Source organism: Aulonocara stuartgranti (assembly GCF_965226115.1).
Source record: "Aulonocara stuartgranti genome assembly, chromosome: 6".
NCBI lineage: Eukaryota > Metazoa > Chordata > Actinopteri > Cichliformes > Cichlidae > Aulonocara > Aulonocara stuartgranti.
Window position 1 is genome coordinate 7075562 of NC_138944.1, and position 10863 is coordinate 7086424.

General features: G+C 36.8%; 1 long non-coding RNA gene across 1 annotated transcript; it reads right to left on the reverse strand.

Annotated features, from left to right (window-relative positions):
- Positions 1 to 4564: 4564 nt before the first annotated feature.
- On the reverse strand, positions 4565 to 10152 carry LOC309709248. Its single transcript, XR_014277455.1, has 4 exons — positions 10033 to 10152; positions 9313 to 9371; positions 6115 to 6138; positions 4565 to 4724 (listed from the first exon to the last, which is right to left on the reverse strand). It is a non-coding gene; the product is annotated as an uncharacterized lncRNA (long non-coding RNA).
- Positions 10153 to 10863: the final 711 nt, after the last annotated feature.

Sequence of the window (10863 nt, forward strand, 5' to 3'; positions counted from 1 at the left end):
CGGTTGCAAGGCTGGAGCTGAGCAAAAACACCCTGATAACGACTGTGTTTAGTTTGTTCCTTCCCATTCCACGCAAGGCCACCTGGGTTGGGCGGTCTGTACTGAAACTGAACTCAGGCGCAGAAACCCAGAACAGCAACAGGTGGTTTAAGAATATTTAATTGGTTAGGCTTAAGCTCTGGAAACATGGCAAGGACAAAAGCAATAAAACGTAGAGCTTGGCGTGGGGAATGCAGAACTAGGGAGAGGGAATGGGGCCTGAGATGCAGACTGGAGCAGGGCAGGAAACAGTCACACTGAAGAGAGAAGACAGCGGAGTTAGGGAGGTAGTGGAGGTACTCTGAATTGGTAAGTAATTTGTATAGCAATTCTTACTTGCAGGAGGAGAAACAGAGTGTTGAGGGGAAGTGATGAGAATCCAGGGGAGCTGAGTGGCGTGGAAAGGCTGACCTGAGATCCGGGGTTTTCAGATGGAGTGGGATGGCAGGAGGACAGGTAGGTGAGGCACAGAGTGATTTTCAGAATGATTGCTTGGTATCCTGAGTCCAAGGGTAGACCGTGAGCCAAAGGTTTGAACCAAGGTGAATCCAGAAACTGCAGCACAAGAAGTTTCATTAACAAGGCAAATCAAATAGAGAACTGGACACATGAGGGCCAGTTACCAACATGGGTTGATGACAAACTGGCGGGGAATGAATGTCAGCGTGAGGCTTAAATCACTCTGGCTTTATTGCCTGCAATTGGCTCCAGGTTTGCAGGAATTGGAGGAGGTGCCCCTGCCCAGGGACGAATCCCAGGTAGGTTCAGGAGCCTCATGGAAATCCCAGCCACTCACCGCGAACCATGACAAACATGGGGAACATGGACACAGAACACCAAGGAAGTGACTGACACCAAAAAAGAAAAGTGAATACACTACAGATTTAATGCACTTGAGAAGAGGCTTTTTAAACCTTTTCTCAAGTGCATTAAATCTAAACTAAGTAAGTATTTTGAAAATGGAAGTAGTAGAAAGTGGAGATATTTGTATAAAAAAATTAAAATATAGAGAGTAAAAGCAAAACATTGGTTAGTGTATTGTGTTATTTCCCACCTCTCATAATCAACTTATAAGAGGTGGGATGAATAGTGACTGGACATAGTGGCACCTACAATACCTCTAAATACTAAGCCATCAGTTTTACACCATTGATTTTAGACTATTTAAACCAATTAATTTACAAAAAAAGTCCAAATCCAAATGTAAACAAAGAAAAAAAATCAGTTGTCCAAGGATTAAATTCAATAAATACAGAGAATTAGAAGGTGCAGTAATAACCTTACAACCACTATCAGCAGTAGGAAAACACAACACAGATTCACAAGAGTGCAGAGAGTTGGAATTTTTTTATGGAACCTTGAGATGTCCAGTTCTCCAGAATTCTCCTGTTTTTTTAGTTTTGCTGAATGATTACCAATCTACATTTGTGATTTCATCATTCATGCAGCAATGCTACAACAACTACCAAAAGCAATACTGACACACTGTAAGGGAAGTGCATGACAGTATGGCACAGAACAATGGTCTTCTACCTCATCTTTTACTTAAAATCTCACATGTATTTAGCAGACATCAAGCTCCAAATATATCCATCATGACATACAAATCTAATAATAATAATAATAATAATAATGACAACAACAATAACTGGATAATTTCTTATACAGAACGAGTAAACATTTGTTAGTTCAGCATACACTTATTTTAAACACTTTAGTCGCATAAAGACTTGTAATTACTGCCAAATGTCAACTCTCACTTCAGCTTCTCTGAAATGCTGAGTTGTAACTCAGATGTGTGAGTTTATGCCAAATGCCATGAATGCATGGAAAACATCAATGTTAACAGCTGTTACTAACAGCTAGTGACAGCTGCTAGTTATGACTGGCCAGTAGCAAGACTTACTTTTTTTACTGTGTCTCCCCTTAACTCTGAAATGGAAATTATCATCTAATGTCCACATAGACTCACTGTACCCAAATGGCATATATTTCACAAACAATCATAAATGACTGAGCCATTTAACAAATTATTTCTATTTTAGTTTTTCTAGTATCATTTATTTAAGCATGACTACGCATCTGCAGTTTCTATCATAGTTTTCCATGATAGAACATATTGATGCCAGTGTAATTTGACCAATTGTCTCTAAAAATTATGAAAAATGGTCTCAAATTTTGACAAGATGGAAAGGAGTCCAATTAGACATGTCAAGTCAAACTAAAAAAGTCCACTTCTTGTATTTAAAGAGCATCTGGCAAATTCTGAACTGTACAAAATCACCACTCAGGCTAGGTAGATACTATAGCTTAATCATCTTATTCAGTGTCCCCTCTGCCATGCTGCTCTGCAAGTACTCTCTGATTGGTTTTAATTTAGAAGAGGAATGCTTCACTGTCACAACTTTGACAGATGTCACTTTGCTTGGTTTGCTTCAGGCCACGGTCAGATATCCCAGGGGAAATTATTCTGCTGTGAATTTCAGGGACCAGAGTCAGTTTGTTACACTAACTTCAGTCAGTCTGCTCTAGTTGAATGTTGCTGGAGTGCTGGAGTAACTCCCTTAACTATAATGACATATTGCTCACTTGATGATAGAAATTACTTGATACAAACCGCTTTCACGGTGTGGTACATTTATTTTTAGGTCTGTAATTAGCTCTCACAAACATAAACAAAACACTATGGCTCACACACGCACCCTCTATCTATTTATAAGACAGGGTCTGTTCTTTCAGACCTTTTTGTGTCATCTTAAAAAAGAACTTTAACAATATCTTTGTGAAATAAAATTTCAAGGGTGGAGCTGCATATAAAATTCTAAAATTTAAAGTTATGTTAACAGACAGTACAAATATGACAGCATTTGAATTTGTGTTGAGAAAATAAGGTCAAAATTCAGTTACAAAGTACAAATAGTGCAACAATGGTTTAATATGAATTCTTTGACCCAGACTGTCAGGGTTAAAGGCAAATACAGTACATCGTGTTTTCTGTCTTTCAATGGGGAGCATTTATTTGACTTTCACATTATTTTCTAAATTGGACATTTGTATTCACATTTTAATAAATTATTCTAATTTATCACATTTTTACTTATCAGGCGCAGAGTAAGCATAAAGAGAAGCCACTTGTCTCCATTTTAAGCCTCAACTGAGCACCCACCCACACACACAGAAACTACACAGAATGACTGATAGACGGTGTTTTCATAAATAGTATGAGATGGGTGAAGTTGGCCACAGCTTTAGATACTTCAGGTTCATGACTGCCGGTTATTGCTTCTCCAGTACTTATAAATAGATCGTACAGCATTCTAAAGAAGATAGCTGTTGACAGAAATGAGATCACAATATCCCTTAAGAGAAGAACTTTCCAACTGGAGCCACTCATGCTGACAGGTTAAAGAGGTGAACTGTCTAAAAGCTGAGAAGATACTGAACCTACACAGTGATGGGAAGAGGCAAGCAGTGGAATATTTAACCTTTTGAGGTAAAATTTAAAGTGACATTTGAATGTGCTAACTTCTTTTCAAACATAGTGAAAACAAAAACATACCATTATATTCTATAGTTTAGATACACTATATAGTGAAAGTATGTAAGTAAAATGTATTTATATAGCACTTTTAAGACAAGAAACCAATCACCAAGTACTTCACAGACATATGTTGATGCAATAATAATAATACAGCATCCCAACCCACAATATAGTGTGGGTTTGGGAAACCATATATTTGTCACTTAAGGAGAAGAACAAATACTGGTGTTAAAAATATTCTAGTAAATATGTAGAACTATTTACTCAGCTTAAAGTGTACAAACTACAGGCGATGTAAAAACTAGCACTTTGGAGGATATTTCTACCCACTATTTTGTGCAAAGCTAAACCTCACTGTTAATGTGCTAAAAAAAATATTTAGGCAATATGACATTTATTTTAACTTAAATTTTAAATGTTGTATTTTATGTACCCAAATTGAACATTATGCAAACACAAGCAAAGGTAATGAAAAAAGTGCCTAAAAAGTGCCTCTGCATTTAAACAGAAAACTTAGCTTCATCATGCAAGACCAAGCTAATGCTTTTTTGACACCCGCACAAAAAAAGTTGAAGACTAAGATGAAGCCGTAAACGGTATACCTAAATCCAGATCAGAAAAATAATTGTAGCATGATGGTGGTAATATTTTTCACTGGATGCTTGATTATCAATAACCAGTTATTTCTTTTTTGTATATAAGACGACATGATTATGTGATTTGGTGTGTGACAGCTGTTATGTCCTGCAATGTACATGTCAAAACTAAGAAGATGTACAGGGCAAAAGTTGTTGAGTATGTTTATTTACAGTGAATGTTCAACAATAAAATGTAAAGTGAAGAGAGAGGCTCCAGTTCTGGCAAATCCAGTCTCTTCCCACCGGAAAAAAAAAAAAACTCTCTCCCTCAGTAACTCACATCAGAAGGAGATCCAGGAATCCTGCACAGGGGGATGCAGAAACAAGATCAAAACACCATGACGCATCAGGTAAGCGGAGCCAACAACACTGACTGCTTCCTGCTTAACAATTCAGTGCTGAATGAAGAGCTTTCTTCTCCTTAAATAGCAGCCAAACTGATCACAGGATTGTCAACTACACAGGTATGCTGGACTGAATGGTGGGAAACAGAGGAGGGCCCGCCCCTGCAACAGAAGGTGTGGTTAATACAAACACACACGCTCACACACAAACGCAGACAGACAAGCACACAGACACACACTGACAGAAGAGAGAGAGAGAGTGTGAACAGAAGAGAGACAGACAGAAAATATGAGCCAATACAGGAGGACTGGCGCACCATGACAGTGCATCTAAATTCAAATTTTGAAAGTTAAAGTGGTATCCTTTGTTTTCACATAAACTAGACAACAGAACAACAGAAAATACAAGTTCTGCCTATATAATATAAAGTTTAATAAAATAAAAAAAGAGTTTGACTGAACTACTATAAAACCAGTGTGTGAATTATTTAAATTTCAATCTTATCTCAAGTTCAACAAGCACCTGTTGTTAGACAAAATGAGTTAGATAAAACTTTGTTGGGATACCTTACACTAGACACTTTACTTTTTTCCATCATGGGTAAATCTAACATGACAAAGACGAATCCTTACTGTCTATAGCTACATCTCTGCCATCTCTTTTTATCTCCTTAGCAAGAGCCATCTTTATCTTTGAATTAACATTTATTGGCTTCCTCATTCTCTAACATGTATAATATGTGGGTGCTGGAGAAACGCAGAGAAAGATGTGATGTCCAGTAGACAATGTGATGTGGTGCCAAGGGAAAATAAAATTAATATTGTGCCAGCAATCTCGCTAAAACTTCCCCAGTGCCACCTACAACACAACCACATGCATATAAGCATGGTGGTCCTTGCCAAACAATCCTATTAAACAATGCACATGGCATTTAATCAAGGGTGGACTTGCTGAAAGACAAAGAGACAGGTAGAAGTGTTTTTCTTTTCTCTCCCTCTCTTATGTCGTATTTAGCCCAGTTAGTCTCCACGCTTCATAAAGCATCCTTACATCATGGCATTCTTGCTGCAGTACCTCATTATCATCTCACTGTATTCAAGGTGCATACAAGCACTAATTCATAACGATGCCACTCTAAGGTACTTTGCAGTAGGTACATCTTTCTTGTGTCCTCATGTATTATATAAGATGCATAGGGAAAATTTAAATGGTATCTGTTAAACCTCAAATAATCTAGTAGTAGGGGATAATATATTTGGATCCAAACAAATGGCATAAACTGTAAGTCAGATAAAGACACACACACAAACACCACGCACATGAACATGCACAAATAACAAACAACACCCACCTCCAGTCTATCAGCCAAATTATCACTGACTTCATAAAGAGACCTACCACTTAGTCGGCAGAATATCCAAGATAGCAAAAGTGTTGCTAAAGCACTGCATACATGCAAGACTGCTTTGTTGACACTACACTAGCTGTAACACATATTACCAAATGGGAAAGGGTACAGGCAAGGAAAAATAAAAACAACACAAAACTCACCTGAGATAATATAAAGTGGTTGGGCTTGGTGGTGTGAAGTTGTGGGACGAAGGGTTAGGATAAAGAGAAAGAAAAGAATGAACAGAGGAATTCTATCAGACAGTTTGGGCATGGTATACACAGTGCATCCAGAAAGTATTCACAGTGCTTCACTTGTTCCATATTATCTAATGTTACAGCCATATTCTAAAATGAATTACATTTGTTTTTTACCTCAAAATTCTACAATACAATACCCCTATAAACACAAAGAAACAAATGCAATCCATTTTGGAATATAATAAAATGTGAAACAATTGAAGTGCTGTGAATACTTTCTGGATGCATTGTATTTGTATACATAAAGCACAATGTTGGATCTTCATAGATACATGCTGTAAATTTACATGCTGTAAATTTATACTAATTGCATAAAATAAAAATATCCATGTAAAGGAGATTTTCCTGAAGTATTTATATTTTCCCATCTTCCCAAATCATCTCTCTTATTTTGTAGGTCATTTGTGCGTCATGTCTTTCCATGTATTTAAATCAGAGGATTTAGGTTTTCTCCACCCTTCTGATATTTACTTCAGTGGTGTTATTCTTAAAATTCTGATAAATAATTCTCAACAGCCAGTCCTTGGGATTCATTAAATACAGCATCCACAATTTAGTAAACTAACTATTTTGAAGTGTGGCACGACACTGGCGCAAACACTTATATAAAATGCCAGGATTTTAAGAAGTTCTTTACAACTAACTGTTATAACAAAACAACCAAGAAGCAGTTGGTTTTGAAATCAGTCTAACACCTGTTTTATTGCCCTCGATATTTTCTCACTTTTAATTGTTGGTCTATAAAATAACTTTTAAAAAGTCAACAACATTCTACAGCAACAGTAGCAATTTTATGTGACTATATAGAGCAAACAGAGCAAGCAAAAATGTTATACACACACACACACACACACACACACACACACATATATATATATATATATAGAGAGAGACACTGTTTCGACTTTACAAAAGCCAATAGATGGCATACAATCACATTCATGGTTTAGATAGATGTTGTGGAAGTTGCTGTGTCAACATGTTCGAGATGTTTCCATGTATGATGTTAACAATATTTGTCATCTTGGTTTTGCTTAAGCGTTATTAGTTTGCTAACATTTGACAAATTATCATTAAATATAAAGTGGAGCTTAGATTGTCTACCCTGTCCATTATTCTATAATAATACACCTTATGGTTGCTGAGACATTTCATAAAACACAACCAACTGTTTCTACTGAGATTGCCTCTATAAATAGATCTCTCCTTGCGAATATGCCAAATCTGTAGGACATTACATAACTTGATTTCTGCCACTGCATTTCCCAGTATCAACTTAGGTCTCAGACAAATTGGTTTATCTATTTATTTTTTTAAATTAATTTATCTGCATTTGTAAACAATGAAGTGCTCACAGCTCTAGGCAATATGTCAACCAGACAACTGTTATCTGCTATTCGGATATATTGGCTATAGCACAAGCACCCTAAAAATTTAACCACTGTCCTTTTTTTTCTTTCTTTTTTTTGACCATTGTCCTAGATTAGGGTTCCTATGTTGCACTAATGATAGAGTCTGGATCAAAGTTGTAAACCACGTAAGCTGACAGACTTGCATCTTTGATGAACAATTATTAATAGCTTCCCTGAAGAAAGCCCCAATAATAATAATAATAATAATAATAATAATAATAATAATAATAATGATAAAAATATCCTAAAAAGGGAACAGTTAGTCATATATTTGGCTGTTCTGAAGACAGTATGAAGTAGTTCCTTCATATACTGATCCATAACTGAAAGCTACAGTTAGGTATGCAACTAAAGATCAGTTAAAGTGAAATCTGGTCAGTAATAGAAAAATCCTACCAATTTAAAAGTCAGCTTTGATATAGCTTAGTATGCTTTCACCTCCACCTTTGCATCCTAAAATATAGAGCATTAGTATAAACTAATGTGATTCTATTGAGAGAATAAATCTTCTTTTCTGAGCCTCCATAAATTCCTGTGTTACACTTTAGTAGAAGTGTGCTTTAATATTTCATTATTATTGCCTCTACGTTGAAACTTCCACAGGCCCATGTCTTGTAACACAAAACCATCATCAGAATCACAAAAATGTCTGAACCTTGAAATATGATTTTATGGCTAAAGTCTGCCAACATCCAATAAAGTACAGCATTCCAGATAATATAGCTCAAGCTGCATTTTTATGGATTCCTTTGCACAATTTCTATAAATGAGCAAAATCTTTTGAATTAGTGTTTATTATGAAGGGTAATTTCTTCCACTCCTCCACTGTGGTTGCTCTAATATCGAATACAGTTGGACTAATAAAGTTTACAGTAAATAACCAGCTCATTATGTTAGTTTTGCAACAGTTAGTTCTGGATGTTTCAGCTGAGGAGCAGGGGAGCTACAGCATCCAGAGATATACCATTATAGTGCTAAAATAATTCATTTGTTTTGATGACTGAAGAATTCATTTGAGTTCATTATGTGTTTAAATGTTGAAAAATTACATTAATGGTTAAAAACAAGAACAATCTTGGACACTGCTAGCATGGGGCACCCACACAAACGCAAAGCAGGAGATGAAGCATCGCTGAATATGTTTCCAAACCAACTTCAGTCTAAGCCAAAGACAAGAAAATATGGTGAAGCATATCTTCCCTTTGGCTTCACCTGCACAAGTGCCGAGGTAGGTCTCTCCTGCAGAATTGGTTTAACTAACTAACTAACTATTCCTGACATTTTGGAGATGTTAGCTCTTTATACAGTAAAGTTACAGTGGGATACAAATAATATCAGGCTGATCCTGCCACGATTTGTTCCCCCTGTCCAAATCACGGACAAACAGTATCCCACAGTTGTTTATGTTTTTGAACCCATTTTGTACAGAGAGGCATTTTTTGAAAAATGTATTGATAGATGTTGAATATTATTACACAGGAAAAAAACAACTACACGTCAAATAATTACACTGTGGCGCCTCTGCCTTTCTAAACGGAGGGACAGTAACTGCGTGTGTATATGTAAGTGTGTAAAACCTGAAGATAGTCAGATTAACAGTAACAGTATTTTGTCTCTATCTGCCATTCTGCAATTCATCTCATGTAAATAACGTGGCGCACACCATGACGTGAAAAAAGGCACATACCTTTGACGTTCCGTGACTAACTCTGTATTCCTCGTCCACACCTAAATCCTCGTCCACACCTAAACGCAAAAAAAGAGTTTTAAAAAATCTCAGTTTTCTGATTTCTCTAGAGATTAGCCGCTAGCGTTCAGCCTAGCACTTTTCTTTGGACCTCATACTCTGCTCTGTACGGATGTGTTCAGCTAATGCTAGCTATTCCTGAAATGGCATGAAACAGCAAATAGGTTGGTATTTAGCTTGTTTATTTAATTCAGGAAGAGGAGACGGACATCTTGCTGGTGTGATAGAGGCAAAGCTCATGTGGTCCCTTCTGCTGTTGTGAACTGTGGATTTTGTGTGACCTGGTCTTGTCCCTTTGAACTATCAGCCATAAGTACTGATATTTGCACGTGCCTTTTATTTTATTGCACGTTTACGAGTAAAACGGTCATTTGGTTTTAGGACACAAGGCACCCCAGCCCTCTTGTGTGTAACAGGATACAGTGTTGGGAAGGTTACTTTTAAAATGTATTCCACTACAGATTACAGAATACATGCCCCAAAATGTATTTTGTAACATATTCCGTTACGTTACTCAATGAGAGTAACGTATTCTGAATACTTTGGATTATTTAATATATTATCATGTTTTTTACAACTACATTAGTGTACTATTGCTGTGTGATTTATTACTATTACTGCAGCTTACTCGCCATACCAATACCGGCCGAAAATGCTTACGTTCCAGTACTGCGCATGCGTGAAACGCAAGAAGATTCGGCCTGCCTCATTTCTGTCTGCTGTTTATTTACTTTCCGGCTTGTTGAAACGTTGCAGCAAAATGTTGAGGAAAAGCACCGAGTTTTTAAATGGACTAACAATGAGGTGGAGTTGTTGCTGCGAGTAACACAAAAGTACAAAGTTGCAAAAGCGAGTGAGAATTAAAGAATTTAAAGAAAAGGTATCTGAAGCATGTACAAACTGATATTAATCTTTAATAGGGCTGTCAAAATTGAGAGCAAACAAAACAACTGCTGTATAATGCCCTCCGCTATCTTTGTTTAATTGGTCACATGACTGCATCATATGACCAACATGCGTCATCGTTTTCAAAAGTCTGCATTTTTGAGTGTCCACACTGCGACGGGACAGTGTTTTTTGACATGTATGCATTTTCGAGAGTGTTTTCAAAACACTGCGTTTTTCCTTGGGGAAAATGAAGTGTCAGTGTCGACGGGAGGAGAGAAAACAATGCGTTTTCAAATGAAAACACATTAGTGTGGACGTAGCCTGATTTGAAAAGAGGTAGAGGCCTGTCGGTCTTACATCAATGGTCTATTGCCATTTCCGTACATAGACTGTCTCGTCTTGTCTTTGGGTTCCAAAGTTGCATCTGAACTTCTGGAAGACCAAAGTGAAGATGTTTGGACAGATGTGTGGGAACAAAATCCTCCACAACAATGTGAAAGACTAATAATGTCAAACAGAAAAGGATAACTTCAAGATATTACAGTTTTTATGTTTTTATGTTAAACCTTAAATCTAAGAACTAAAACAGGATTTCTTTCTTTT